This window comes from Aethalodelphis obliquidens, unplaced genomic scaffold, assembly GCF_003676395.1.
Source record: "Aethalodelphis obliquidens isolate GAN/ISIS:26980383/991018 unplaced genomic scaffold, ASM367639v1 scaffold7, whole genome shotgun sequence".
In the NCBI taxonomy this organism is placed as follows: Eukaryota; Metazoa; Chordata; class Mammalia; order Artiodactyla; family Delphinidae; genus Aethalodelphis; species Aethalodelphis obliquidens.
Genome location: NW_020837951.1, coordinates 1877793 through 1891798, shown reverse-complemented (window position 1 = coordinate 1891798; position 14006 = coordinate 1877793).

The following is a 14006-nucleotide window of genomic DNA, read 5'->3' as shown; positions in this document are numbered from 1 at the left end:
TGTTTTACCATATTGTGAGACAGCAGGAGAGGCCCGGCCTGAGAGCACTTCCTAGGTTTGCTTTGCTTGTGTTGGTAGCTTGTTGTTTCAGATTGTTTGTCTTTTTCTTATTGATTTGTGGGTGTCTATTACATATTTTTGGTTGTTTTTTTTTTGCGGTACGCGGGCCTCTCACTGCTGTGGCCTCTCCCGTTGCGGAGCACAGGCTCCGGATGCGCAGGCTCAGCGGCCATGGCTCACGGGCCCAGCCGCTCCGCGGCATGTGGGATCTTCCCGGACCAGGGCACGAACCCGTGTCCCCTGCATCGGCAGGCGGACTCTCAACCACTGCGCCACCAGGGAAGCCCTGTGTGGTTTTAATGTAACTTTCCTTCCTCTGGATAACCATTATCTGAGCACCATTTATTGAAAATGTTCGAAACCTTATTGAAAAGTTCTTTCCCCTACTGATTTGCAATATCATCGGTCACGTAGTATCAAGTGTCCCTGTGTGCCTAGGTTTATTTTGGGGTTCTCTAGTCTGTGTTCCATTGGTCTGACTGTCTATCCTTATGGCAATAACACATCATCTTAGTTACTCTAAGTTTATAAATAAATCTTCGTAACTGATTGGGTAAGTCCTCCCACATGGTTTCTCAAGAGTATCTTGACTACTCTCGGCCTGTTGCATTTCCATCTAACTTTTAAACTCTTGTGAAATTGCACAAAGGAGCCTTCTGTTTTTTTGGGTTTTTTTTTTTAAAGTTCTCTTTATTATCAATTAGAGGGTCTTTAGGATTCCCTGGCATGTTTTTTTTTTTTAATTAATTAATTTTGGCTGTGTTGGGTCTTCGCTTCTGTGCGAGGGCTTTCTCTAGTTGTGGCAAGCAGGGGCCACTCTTCATCGCGACGCGCGGGCCTCTCACTATCGCGGCCTCTCTTGTTGCGGAGCACAGGCTCAGTAGTGGTGGCTGATCTTGGAACCTCCCAGCCAAGTTGGGAGGAAGCCCAGGCTGTCGGGGGGCCCAGGTAGGTATCTCAGCGGAGGGCCAGCATCAACAGGAGGCCTTGGAGGTGAGCGCGGCCCCGCCCCCATCTGCCCTCCACCACCCGAGAGAGAGCCGAGGGAGACGTGACCCGAGGAGGAACCGGCCGGCTGCGAAGAGCAGGAAAAGAAGGGTGGTCCCGGCAGAGGGTAGAGCACGGACCTGTGGCACGTGCAGGACAACACCAACCACTGGGTGAACCACAGAGGGCAGGGCACTGCGGGAGGGACCAGGCTGCAGAGGCCGGTTGGAGGGGAGCCGACCACACAGGGGCTCATGTCGGGTTCTGGAAGGATGGGCAGATCACTCTGGCTAATGCAGCAGAACGGGGTCGGGCAGAGTGGGGCACGGAGAGGAGCAGAGAGGCTGCCAGAAAGATGAGGGGGCCTCACCCAGAGCAGCAGAGGGAAAGCAGAGCAGCGTGAACTGGAGAGACAGGGGTGGGGGGGGGGGACACGCAGAGGCCCCTGGAGGAGGATGGTGGGAGGTCAGAGGGAGGCAAGGCTGAAGCCAGACCCTGGGAGTCAGTGCTGCCCAGGGGAGCTGGCCCAGCTGCTCTGGGCACAGGGGAGAAAGGAGGAGGCCCAGGCCGGCGATGCATCAGGGACAGTGCAGGGCAGCACGACCCACCCTCCGTCACCCACCCTGTGCTCGCACACCCGCTCCCCAGCCTCAGGCGTCTCAGACTCAGGAGCCCCGCGCTGTGGGAAGAGCCAGACGCTCTTCAGGGTTCTGGAACAACCCTGCCTTTTCCTCTGCCCTGGGCCCACCTCCTGTGCTGGGGTGAGTCCCTGCTTCTCTCCTGGCCTCAGGTTCCTAATTGTCCCATAAGGGGTTGGGCAAGGAACTGCTTAACAGGCTCAGAGTGGTCACTGCACTGACTGTCCCTCCGGGGGGTGTGAGGGGATGCGCTCACAGGTGAACAGGCCTCCCCACCTCCACCGCGGGAGGGAGGCGATGTGGGCTGACTGCTGCAGGGGGCGGGCGGGGCCTCCTGCTTGCTGCGGGCCACGCACGGGGGAACCTGCGCAGCCAGGCAGCGCAGGAGCGTCAACCGCCTCCCAGCCTGCACGCGCGCCCAACGGCTCCTCAGCAGCCACGTGGGCAGCGTGGATGGGGGGTGATTGGCGGGGAGGAGCTTGGAAGGGTCCTGGGGGAGGGAGGCTGGGGTGGGGGCAAGGGGTGTGCATGGGGGAGGGCGTCTGGACCAGACCACACAGCGCTCTGAGTGTGGGGCAAGGAGTTCGTGCTCACTGCAGGTTGAGGGGGACAAGATACAGGCTGTCTTATCAGAGCCTCAGCCTGTCAAATCCTAGATTTGGAGGGATCTTGCTGGACATGTTGGACACCCCAGGATAGCATAGATCCCAAAGAACCGACCAGGGAGGAAGAGGCAGCCTCTCTTTCCTCCCGCACACAGTGGAGGCTGTGTCGTCATCTTACTCCTCTCAGGGAGGGGCCTGCTGCCTGGAGGGCCCAGAGATGGCCTTGTGTCAAAGCCACTCGGGTGATGTCTGGACCAGAGAGGTCTGAGTGAGGGGCCAAGGGGACTCAGCAGGACACTTTTGTAATTGTGGCCGTTCTGGGTCCAGGATGACACGGATGATGTGGAGTCACTCACCTGCTGGGTGGAGAGCAGTGAGGGGCTGAGGTCGCAGACCCTGAGACACAGCCCTCATGTGCCCGAGGCTGCCAAGCGTGTGTGGAGCTGAAGGCAAGGTGCTGCTGGAGGCCGAGGTCTCTGGGGATGATGAGGACGTCAACTCCTGGAACCCAAGGAGTAGATCAGCAGAGCCCAGAGCCTGCAGGGCCCCCCAAGCCGGCATCCAACTTCAGGGGCTTCTAGAAACTGGGGCGTCTTCTCCAACCCGGCTTCGTCCCCTTTGGGTATGCATTGAGATACACTGGAACTGGGAAGGGCCGTCAGGGAGAAGGGGTGGGGCAGTCATCCTCTCCTGGCCACCAGGGGACTCGTGGAAAAGCTCAGGATGATCCTCTCTGCCTGGGGCTGGAGTGCACACTGAGCGTGTGAACAACGTCCCAACCGTTGAGTTCAGGGCATCTCCTTAGCTGATGCCAGAACCTGGAATAGGAGCTTCTGCTGGTCCTGGGCTCCATGTTGGGGGACTGGTGGCTGGATTGAAAGACCAGGTTTGCTGTTGTCAGATCTACTGGGTGACGGATGCTCTTGGGTGCCCGTGGGCATAGGTACCAGTGACCCAAACATGGGAAGGTGCGAAGGAAGTGCACAGAAGCAGTGCCTGGTGGTGGCGGATAGGGCTCTGTGCCCGTGGGCAGTGTTCCTTTGCAAAATTCAGCAAGTCCTCTTGTTCCCAGAGCACAGAGAACACCTAAGGCTGTGGTCTGTGAGAGGCAAGGTCAGCCTGTTGATGGGCAGGCATCAAAGCATGGAGGCAGGAGAGATTCAGGGTGAAACTGTAGTCTGGGAGTGGCCTGGACTGCCAGTTGGGGTGGATAGTGCCTGGTAGCCTGGTCCACTCCAGTCTGTAATTATCTACCCAACAATGCAGACCTGGGGAGAGGCCCTGTGACCCGCTCTTGTTTGGGGCTGGTGAGAAGACACCTTTGATTAGCTAGGCAAAGAAGAGCCAAGTAAACCCAAAGTTAGCAGAACAAAGGAACTAATGAAACTTAGAGCAGAGATAAACAGAACAGAGGAGCACTCGAGAAAGTCAATGAAACCAACAGTTCTTTCTTTTAAAGATTTACAAAATTTGACACATACGGGACAATTTTATGGAACAAGTCGTTTAACCTAGATGAGACGGAAAAATTCCTAGAAACACACAAACTACCAAAACTGACTCAAGAAGAAATAGAAAAGCTGAGTAGACCTATAATAAGTGAGTAGACTGAAGCAGTGATAAGAACTTCCCAACAAAGAAAAGCCCAGAACCTGATGCCTTCATTGGTGTTTTGTCTCAAACACTTAAAGATGTAACACCAATTCTTCCCAAACTCTTAAAAACAAAACAAAACAAGCAAACAAAAAAACAGGAGGAGGGAACTCTTAAATTCACTGTGATGCCAGCATTAACTTGATTCCAAAGACATCACAAGAAAAGACGTCTACAGGCCAAAATCCATTATGAATAGAGATGCAAAAATCCTCAGTAAAATACTGGCAAACAAAATCTGTCAGCATATTGAAAGGACTGTCATCATGACCAAGTATGATTTATCCCTGGAACAAAGGGCTGTTTAACACAGTTAATCAGTGTCATACAACACATCAGAAAAAACACATGAGCATTTCAATTGATGTAAAGAAAACATTTAAGCATTTGAAGAAACCCAAACCTTTTTATAATACGTGATCTCAATAAAATGGAAATAGAAAACATTTCCTTCACATGATATAGACTGTTTATGAAAAACTCACGTGTATATTCTACTCAGTGGAGAAAGATTGAAGGCTTTCTCCCTAAGAACCGGAATAAGTCAATGATGCCCACGTTTGCTTTTCATTTCAATATTGTAATGGAAATTTGGCAAAAGCAACTAGACAAGACATATATCAATAAAATAAAATTAAGAACCAAAAAATGAACCCAAGCAATTGGTTTTGAAAGTGGATATCAAGATCATTCAATAAAAGAGAAACAGTCTCTTCAACAAATGGTGCTAGGAAACTGAATGCCCACACGCAGTGGAGTAAAGCTGGAGCCTTACCTCGCATCATATAAAAAATTAACTCCAGATGGATCAATGACCTAAATTTAAGACCTAAAACTCAAGCATCTTAGAAGAAAACATAGAGCTAAACTTCATACACTTGGATTCGGCAATGATATATTTAATATGATACCAATTGTTCGAGAGACAAAAGAAAAAACAGATTAAGTTGGACTTTATCAAAATGAAAAACTTTTGTGAGTGAAAGGGCAATCTCAAGAATGTATAAAGAAAACCCATATAATGGTATAAATTATTTGAACATAATAAATCTGATAAAGATCTTGTATCCAGAAAAAGACTCCTATACTCAAGGGCATAAACACAGCTTAATTAAAAATAATAGACATTTCTCCAAAGAAGATACACAAATGGCCCATTAGGCACATGGAAGGATGCGCAACATCACTAGATATGGGGGAAATGCAAACACCACAATGACACCGCGTCACACCCACTGGGATGGCTAGAATTGAAAAACAGAAAATAACAGACGTTGGAGAGAATTTTGGGAAACTGGAATCCTCATACATTGCTGGGGCGGGGCTGCCATGGAGTAGGGGGAGTGGGGAGCAGGCAGGGAATGCTTCATGGGTATGGGGTTTCTTTTGGGGGTGATGAAAATGTGGAACTAGATAGTGGTGAAGGTGCACAGCACAGTAAATGAAATGTAGTTAGTGCCACCGAATCGTACAGTTAAATCTGTTTGAAAAGATAAACTTATTTATTTATTTTTATGGAAGTGTAGTTCACTTACAGTGTTGTGTTAGTTTCTGCTGTAAATATTCTTTTCCATTATGGTTTATCCCAGGATACTGAATACAGCTCCCTGTGCTATAAATAGGACCTTGTTGTTTATCCATTCTACATGTAACAGCTCGCATCTGCTCATCCCAAACTCCCAGTCCAGTCCTTCCCCTGCCCCTCCCCCTTGGCAACCAGGAGTCTTTCCTCTGTGTCTGTGAGCCTGTTTCTGTTTTGTAGATACGTTAATTTGTGCCATATTTTAGATTCCATGTAGAAATGATACCATATGGTGTTTTTCTCTTTCCGACTTACTTCACTTAGTAAGACAATCTCTAGGTCCATCCATGTTGCTGCAAATGGCATTATTTCATTCTTTTCTTATGGCTGAGTAGTATTCCATTGTATATATGTACCACATCTTCTTTATCCATTCATCTGTCAATGGACATTTAGGTTGTTTCCATGTCTTGGCTATTGTGAACAGTGCTGCCGTGAACGTAGGGGTGCATGTAATATGAACTTTTATATGAAAGTTAAAACATAAAGTACAGGTAGCCATAAGGTATACGAAAAGAAAAAAAAAGACAGAAAAACAGAAAAAGGATGCCCTCACAGGTGAGGACAGGAAGACTCTGGTTCTGGAGGTGGCACTGGCTGTATTTTATGAGCCGTTACTGGAGGTGGGTACAGAGCTTACTGTCACTGTGGGTCGGTGACTGCAACAGGCTGAAGCTCTAGAGCTGGTGCTAGTGTTGACTCTTGCTGTGTGGACTGCACCAGCCGTAGTTCTGCAATGGGTTCCAGGGCTGGCTCTAGGGCAGGAGGTGGTGCGAGGGCTAGATCTGGAGCTGGTTTTAGTTCTGAGACTCATACTCGCTCTACCTCTGGAATTGCTGTTGGAGGAGGTTCCAGCTCTAGAGCTGGCAATGGAGCTGACACCAGAGCTGGTGATGGAGCAGTCCCTATCTCTGGATGCTGGTAATGCTGGTGCCTGAGCTACTCCTAGCTTTGGTGTTGGAACTAGAGCTGCTGTGACAGCTGCTGTTGGCTCTGGGGCTTGCACAGCTCTAGCATGGAACTAGTGCTAGCGCTGGCTCTGGAGCGGACTCGGATTTGAGCTGGTTCTATTTCTAGGTCTGGTGCTAGAACTATCGCCGGAGTTTTCACAGGAGTTCGTAATAAAACTGCCTCTGTCTCTGTAGTTTGTGTTCAGACTGGTACAGAGGTCTTTCTACCTCTAGTTTCGGTGCTAGAGTTGATGCTGGAGCTGTCTCTACCCCTGGTGGTGGTGCCAGAGCTGCCTGTAGCTCCGGAGCTGCTTCAAGGGCTGGTGCCAGCCTGGGCTTTAACACTGGAGCTCATGCTAGAGCCAGTGGTTCGTCCTCTGAAACTGGCATTGCCTCTGACTCTTGCAGCTGTTGTTGGAGCTGGTCCTGGTTCTAGATGAGGTCTGCCTCAGTTTGCTCCTGTGTACTATGTGGGGCTATGGCATCCCTTCTGTCAGGGGTGGGCATGCTGCCAGGAAGGCCCAGTTGGGCTCATTGTCAAAGCAGCCATTCGGAAGAGGTCTGTATCCTCTTCAATGCCCACAGGCTGGGCGTTGCCAAGCTCGCAAGAATGCTCTAGTACCTGTTGCCACTGTCCATGTGCAGGCTGATGTGGGTGATGCAGTGTTGCCCACGTGCTGGATGGAGAGCCGCAGTGAGGACCTGTGGTTGCAGACCCCTGAGACAGAGAGTTTGTGGGTGTGTGGTTGAGGCTCCAAAGCGGGAGGTGATGCCGGGGACCAAGCCGATACCAGGTCTTTTCTGTAATTGTGGTGGGCAGCATGGTCAGCCGATTCTCTGGACCCTGCAGGGCACCCCAGGCTGGCGAGCAGCTCAGGAGCTTCTAGAAGCTCTGTTCAGGAGCTGGGGCTTCCTGGCCCCTTTTGTGAGTGTGGAGTGGGGAACTCTGGTACCGGAAATGGAGGGGCTGGGAAGGGCTGTCAGGGAGAAGGGGTGGGGCAGTGATCTTCTTTTCCTGGACATCAGGGGACTCTGTGTCAAAGCTCATATTATCTCCTCCGCTTTGAAGTTGGAGGAGCTAGCCGTGTGTGCAGTGAGCACGTGGGCAAAGGCCCTGCTGCAGAGGCCTCTGGGCGGGAGCTGTCCCTGGTCCTGAACCCTGGGCTGGGGACCCGGTGACTGGGTGGCGGGGCCGGCTTTGCAGTGGCTAGATCCACAGGGTGAGTGGGTGCTCTGTGGGACTCGTGGTCACAAGTGGCAGCGACCCGTACTAGGAACTTGTGAGGAAAGTGCACAGAGGGCAGTGCCTGGGGGGTGCACGGGGCTCAGTGCCCATGGGTAGTGCTCCTTGGCAAAGTCAGCTCGTCCTTTGGATCCCGGAGATAGGAGGCACCTGAGGCCACATGTGGTCTACTGGAGGTCATGTCAGCCTGCTGGCAGCAGGAGAAGTTCAGGGTGAAACTGGGCCTGGGGGGTGACCGGGGCTGGCAGGTCAGTGGGAAGGTATCCACCTGACCTTTGTCACTCCAGTCTGTAAGTGGTTCGTTATCTAGCCAGACAGTTGCTGGGGAGGGCAGCCATTTGACTGGCCAGTGCTAAGGACAAATTAGAAGATGCCTTTTGCAATCTCGAGTCCCTTCTGCTTCAGGTGGAGGAGGGTCGAGTTAGCTCCAAGCCTGACCTTCACCCCTTTGCTGGAGGTCGTCTTTGTCAGGACACAGTCAGAGTCAGTGGTAGAGCTCATAGCATAGAACGTGCTGGCATTTCCAAGGGTCTTCACCTCTGTGGGGGAGGGTTATGGGAGGGGCAGTTGAACTCATGAGGGGGCTGCAGGACAGGGAGAGGGAAAGGCATAGAGACAGGAAGCAGATTAGTGGTTGTCAGGGGTTGAGAGAGTGGGGTTTGGGCCATGACTGCTTAATGGGTACAGCGTTCCCATTGGGGTGATGAAAATGTCTGGAACTAGAGGGTGATGGTGCACAGAACAGAGAATGTAGTTAATGCTGCTGAATTGTGCAATTTAACATAATTACAAGGCTAATTTTAATTGACTCTGAATTTTAACACATGAAATATTAAAAAAAACCCAAAGATCACATAAAAGAGAAAAGTAAGAAAAACTTGCCTTTGTGGGCGAGGTGAGTGAGCTCTGCTGCTGGAGCTGGTGTTGCGGGTGCTGAAGTGATGCAGAGGTGGCGCCGGCACTGGAGCTGGTGCTTCATCTGAGGCTAGAGATGCTGCCGGCTCTGGCTGTGGACCTGGCCCAGGAGCTGAGCCCCAGCTGGGGTTGGAGCAGGCTCTGCCTCGGGTCGTGGTGCTGCAGCTGCTTCGAGAATTGGCTCTAGTTCTGAGCTGACTCTACTCTATGGCACCGTTTCCAGATTTGGTGCAAGAACCAGAAACTGTCCAGGCTTCCACTGCGGGGCTAGTCCAAGTGTTTGGGTGGAAGGGGCTTTAGTTCTGTAGCTGGTGGCAGAGCTGACGTTAGTCCACAGCTGGTGCACACTGTGGTGCTTTCAGTCGCTCTAGCTTTGTAGGTCGAGGCGACACTAGCTTTGCTGCATGTCTCAGACCTATAGCTTTAGTTGCGCAGGTGGCAAACAGTCCTGTGGCGGCACTAGCTCTCCTCCTGGACCTGGCGCACACGCTGGCCGTAGCTCCGAGTTGCTGCTCTAACTGACTGTGCAGTAAGTGCCGGCTCCAGGGCTGCTGCTGAAGGTGGCCTACAGCCAAGGACACAAATGACTCTGGCTCTAGAGCTGCGTTTAGTTCCGTCGCTCTTTCTGCAGCTGGATCTAGATCTCAGATTGTAATAGGCCTGGTGCTGGAGCCGGATCAGCTGTAGGTTTTGAGATGGCACTGAAGCAACAGGAAGAGAAAAGATGGCCAACCTGACTGCCTTTCCATGTGACCTCCCAAAGAAAGAAATATCTCACAGCCTTTCACAGTAGCGCTAGAGCTGCTTCTAGAATTGGCTCTCGTACTGGGGATGGTCTAACTCTGGCAATGGTGCCAGAATTGGTGGGAGACTTGGTGATGGAGATGGCCTTAGCTCTGGAGTTATAACCGGAGCTCACTCTTATTCTGGAGCTGGTCCAAGTGTTTGAGCTGGATGTGGCTCTAGTCTGTACCTGGCACAAGCTCAATAGTTGGCACCAGAGCGGGCACCAGTGTACAGAGGGTGCAAGTTCTGGTGCTTAAGTGGCTCTAGCCCTGCAGCTGATACCAGAGCGAGCTCTAGCTCCACAGCTGGTGCAAGAGCTTGTGCTACAGATGCCCTAGCTTTGTAGCCCCGCTTTCAGTGGCTGTGGGTGAGATGCTGTCCCACCCGTTATGCTGTGAGCTCCGAGGGCAGGATGGTGTCTAGGATATAAAATACTGTGATAGTCCAGGTGCCTGCACACAGCAGGGAGCAGTGCACAGGTGCCGGATGCATGCAAGAGTAAATGAACACAAGACATCTTTATCCCTCAGTGTTCTCATCTACGTCGCAGTGCTGTTGGAAGGATTACATTGAGTCATTAAAGCTTTAAGTGCCTACTATACACCAGGCACTCTTCTGGAGGCTTGATAATACAGAACTGAACAAGCATGGAACTGACTGGAGCAGGGGTTAGATGAGGAATTCGGGTCACAGACAAATGTCCCAGCTCAGTTGGGAGCAGCAGGTTCTGTAGGCGTCCCTGTCCAGCAGCTCAGGACCAACCTGGGTAGGGACTGTGGCGGAGGGGATGTGGGATCCTTGGTCTGAGCATCCGTGCTGCTCATGTACTGCTGCCTTCACTGTCCCCAGTTTTTCCATCCATAAATGGGCTTGTGACTATCTTTGTCCCTAGGTTCCTCCATGAAGTTGATCCTAACCCTCTGAGACACACAAGGAACAACTCCCCATTATCTGTCTTCTTGCTGGAATCCCATAGGGCTGGGGGTTGAGTTTTCCAGGGGCACTAGACAATGTTATTATAGGGGACTGGTTAGAGGTCCCCTTTTGGTCAGTGGCTGAGCTGGGCCAGAAGCTTTCAGCTCTGACCCCCAGTGGACATAAAAATCAGGGCATTGATGACACTCAGGTCAAGGTGTCCTCCTCAAGGTACTTGAAAATGGCAGCTCAGAGTCTGAGGGACTCTCCAGTGAGGGTCAGTGCCGCCTGCACTCCGAACCAGGGGAACATCCCTCCAAATGGCTCCTTAAAGATCTTCCTCCCCTCACTCTTCTTCCTATTTCCTTCCCCAGCTACGTCGTATTTCATCGTGTGCATGTTCGTTATTTATCCCTCTCCTCCTGGAGGGAACTGGGACGTTTCCAACCTTTTGCTCCTGTGAGGAAGGTGCAGTGAACAACGTGTACACACGGCGAGTGCAGAGGTGCTTCTGTGGGATGAATTCCCTGCGCTGGAATTGCTGGGTCAGAGGGCAAATGCATTTGTAGTTCTGACAGACATGACCAAACCGCCCCCATGGGAAGATGACTTACATGCCCACCAGCAATGAGTCAATTTCCTGTTCCACCAGCTTCAGAATGTATTTTCGAACATTTAGATTGGACGGTTTTGCCATATTATGACTAAGATTGAGGATATTTTCCCGTGTTTAACCCTGTGTCCGATAATGTTTCTTGCCCACTTCTCAGCATTCGTTGCTCTTTTTTTTATCGACTTCATGAAACTCTTTAGATGCAGAGATTGTTAGCCCCTTTGCCTGACATGTGGGTCATCACGACCTTTTTTTAAAGTTATGGCATCTCCCCACAAACTGTGTATTGTTAAGATGTCAGTTCTCCCCAGTTTGATCACTAGAAATACAATTTCTATGAAATAGCTCAGCAGTTATCTCTTTGTGGAAACTGATGGGGTGATTTCACAATTTATACGGAATACAAAGGACCAAGCGTACTCAGAATAATCTTGAAGAAGAACACAGTTACACCACCAGACAGCCAGACTTGAGTTCGGGTACAGTAATGAAGGCAGTGAGGCAGTGGTGTGAGGACAGACGCACAAAACAACAGAAGGGTGCGGAGTCCACCTCCAACTCAGGCATCCAGACATTTATGAATCTTACAAGCATGTTGATGGAAACCAGACATAAAAGAGTACATTGTGAGGGTGGCTGAAAATACAAAACATAATCAGTATTTAATAATAATAATAATAATAATAATAATAATAATAATAATCACTGCAGCTCGTTCACAGATGGACACAATCCAAATGATCACCTCAACTGATGTGGAAAAGGGGTTTGACAAGATTCAATACCTTTTTTTTTTTTTTTTTTTTTTTGGTTGTGGGGCCTCCCTTTTCTTTTGTCTTCTCCTTTTGCGGAGCACAGGCTCCGGACGCACAGGCTCAGCGGCCATGGCTCACGGGCCCAGCCGCTCCGCGGCATGTGGGATCTTCCCGGACCGGGGCACGAACCCGCGTCCCCTGCATCGGCAGGCGGACTCTCAACCACTGCGCCACCAGGGAAGCCCTCAATACCTTTCAATGATAAAAATACTCAACAAACTAGGAATAGAAGGAAACTACCTCAACGTAATAAAGACCATTTCTGAAAAAGCCACATTTAATATAATAGTGAATGGTGAAAGATTGGAATATTTTCCTCTAAAATCAAGAACAAGGCAATGATGCCTGCTTTTGCCATTTCTATTGAACAAAGTATTGGAAGGTCCCAGCAAGGGCAGTTAAGCAAGAAAAAGAAAAGGCATCCAAATTGGAAAGGAAGAAGTTAATCATATCTGTGCACAGATAACCTGCTCTTATATGTGGGAACTCTTAAAGATTCCACCAAAAAAACCCTGAAGAACTAATAAAGTAATTCAGCAAAGTTGTAGGACACAAATTCAACCCACAACAATTAGCGGCATTTCTATATACTAAAAACAATCCAAAAAAGAAATTAAGAAAACAATTCCATTTACAATAGCATCAAAAAGAATAAAATACTTAGGAATAAACACAACCAAGGAGATGAAAGCCTTGTACAATGAGAATTACATAACATTGTGGAAAGAAATTAAAGATCCGTAATTGGAAAGACACCTGTGCACAGACTGGAAGACAGTATTGTTCATACTACCAAAATGATCTACAGATTCAATACAACCCGTAACAATCCCCATGACTTTTTTTTCAGAAATGGAAATATTTATCTAAAATTCATATGCAAGCTCAAGGGAACCTGAGTAGCCAAAACAAAGGTTAAAAGAACAACACAGGAGAATACACACTTCCTGACTTCAAGACACATTACAGATCTTCATTCATTAAGACCATGTGGTACTGGCAGAAAGGCACATAGGCCAAAAGGTAGCACAGATGTCCCGTAGATGAAGCCTTGTGTATACGTTCAAGTGACCTTCGATAAGGGAGCCAAGGCACACAATGGGGAAAGGACAGTCCCTTCAACAAATGATGCTGGGAAAACTGGATGTCTACACGCAGAAAATGAAGTTGATCTTTATAGTATACCATACAAAAATTAACTCAAAACGGATTAAAGTCCTAAGTGAAAGTCCAAAAGTTGTGAAACTCCCAAAAGAAAACAGAAGGGAAATGCTTCATGACATTAGATTGATAATGATTTCCTGGATACGACAGCAAAGTCACAGAAAACAACATCAACAACGAAATAGTCGAAGAGGATCACGTCAAAGTTAAAACCATTGTGCATCAAAGGGCACAACGGGTGAAACGGCAACCCACAGAGTGGGAGAAAATATTTGCAAATCATGTATCTAATAATGGGTTAATATCCAGGAGAAATAAATACTCCTACGGTGCAATAACAAAAACAACCTCATTAAAAATGGGCAAAGGACTTGAATAGACATTTCTCCAAAGATGATATACAGATGGCCAACAAGCGTTTGAAAATATGCTCAACATCACTAATCATTAGAGAGATATAAACCCAAGACACAAACAGGTATAATCTCACCCTCATTAGGACGGCTAATTAATTTGAAAAGAAAGAAAAATGTTGGCAAAGATATGGAGAAATTGGAACACCTGTGCACTGTGGCTGTGATTGTAAAATGGTGTAACCACTACGGAAAACAGTGCGGAGGTATCTCAAAAAATTAAAACTGCAACTACCGTATAATCCAGCAATCCCACCTCTGTGTATATATTCAGAAGAATTGAAAGCAGGGTCTGGAAGAGTAATTTGCACACCCAAGTTCACAGCAGCACTATTCACAGCAGCCAAGTGGTAGAAGCATCCCAGATGTCCACCAACACGTGAATGAATAAAGAAAACGTGGTATATCTACATAATGGAATGTTATTCAACCTTAAAAAGGAAGGAAATCCTGACATGTGCGTACATCATAGACGAACCTTGAGGACATTATGCTAAATGAAATAACCCAGCGCCCAGAAGACAAACGCTGTTTGAAGCCACTTCTAGGAGGTACATAAAGGAGCCTTATTCATGGAAATGGACGCTAGAACGGTGGTTACCGGGAGCTCGGGGCAGGGGAGAAGGGGGAGTGTTGTTTAGGGCACAGTGTTTCAGGTTTGCAAGAT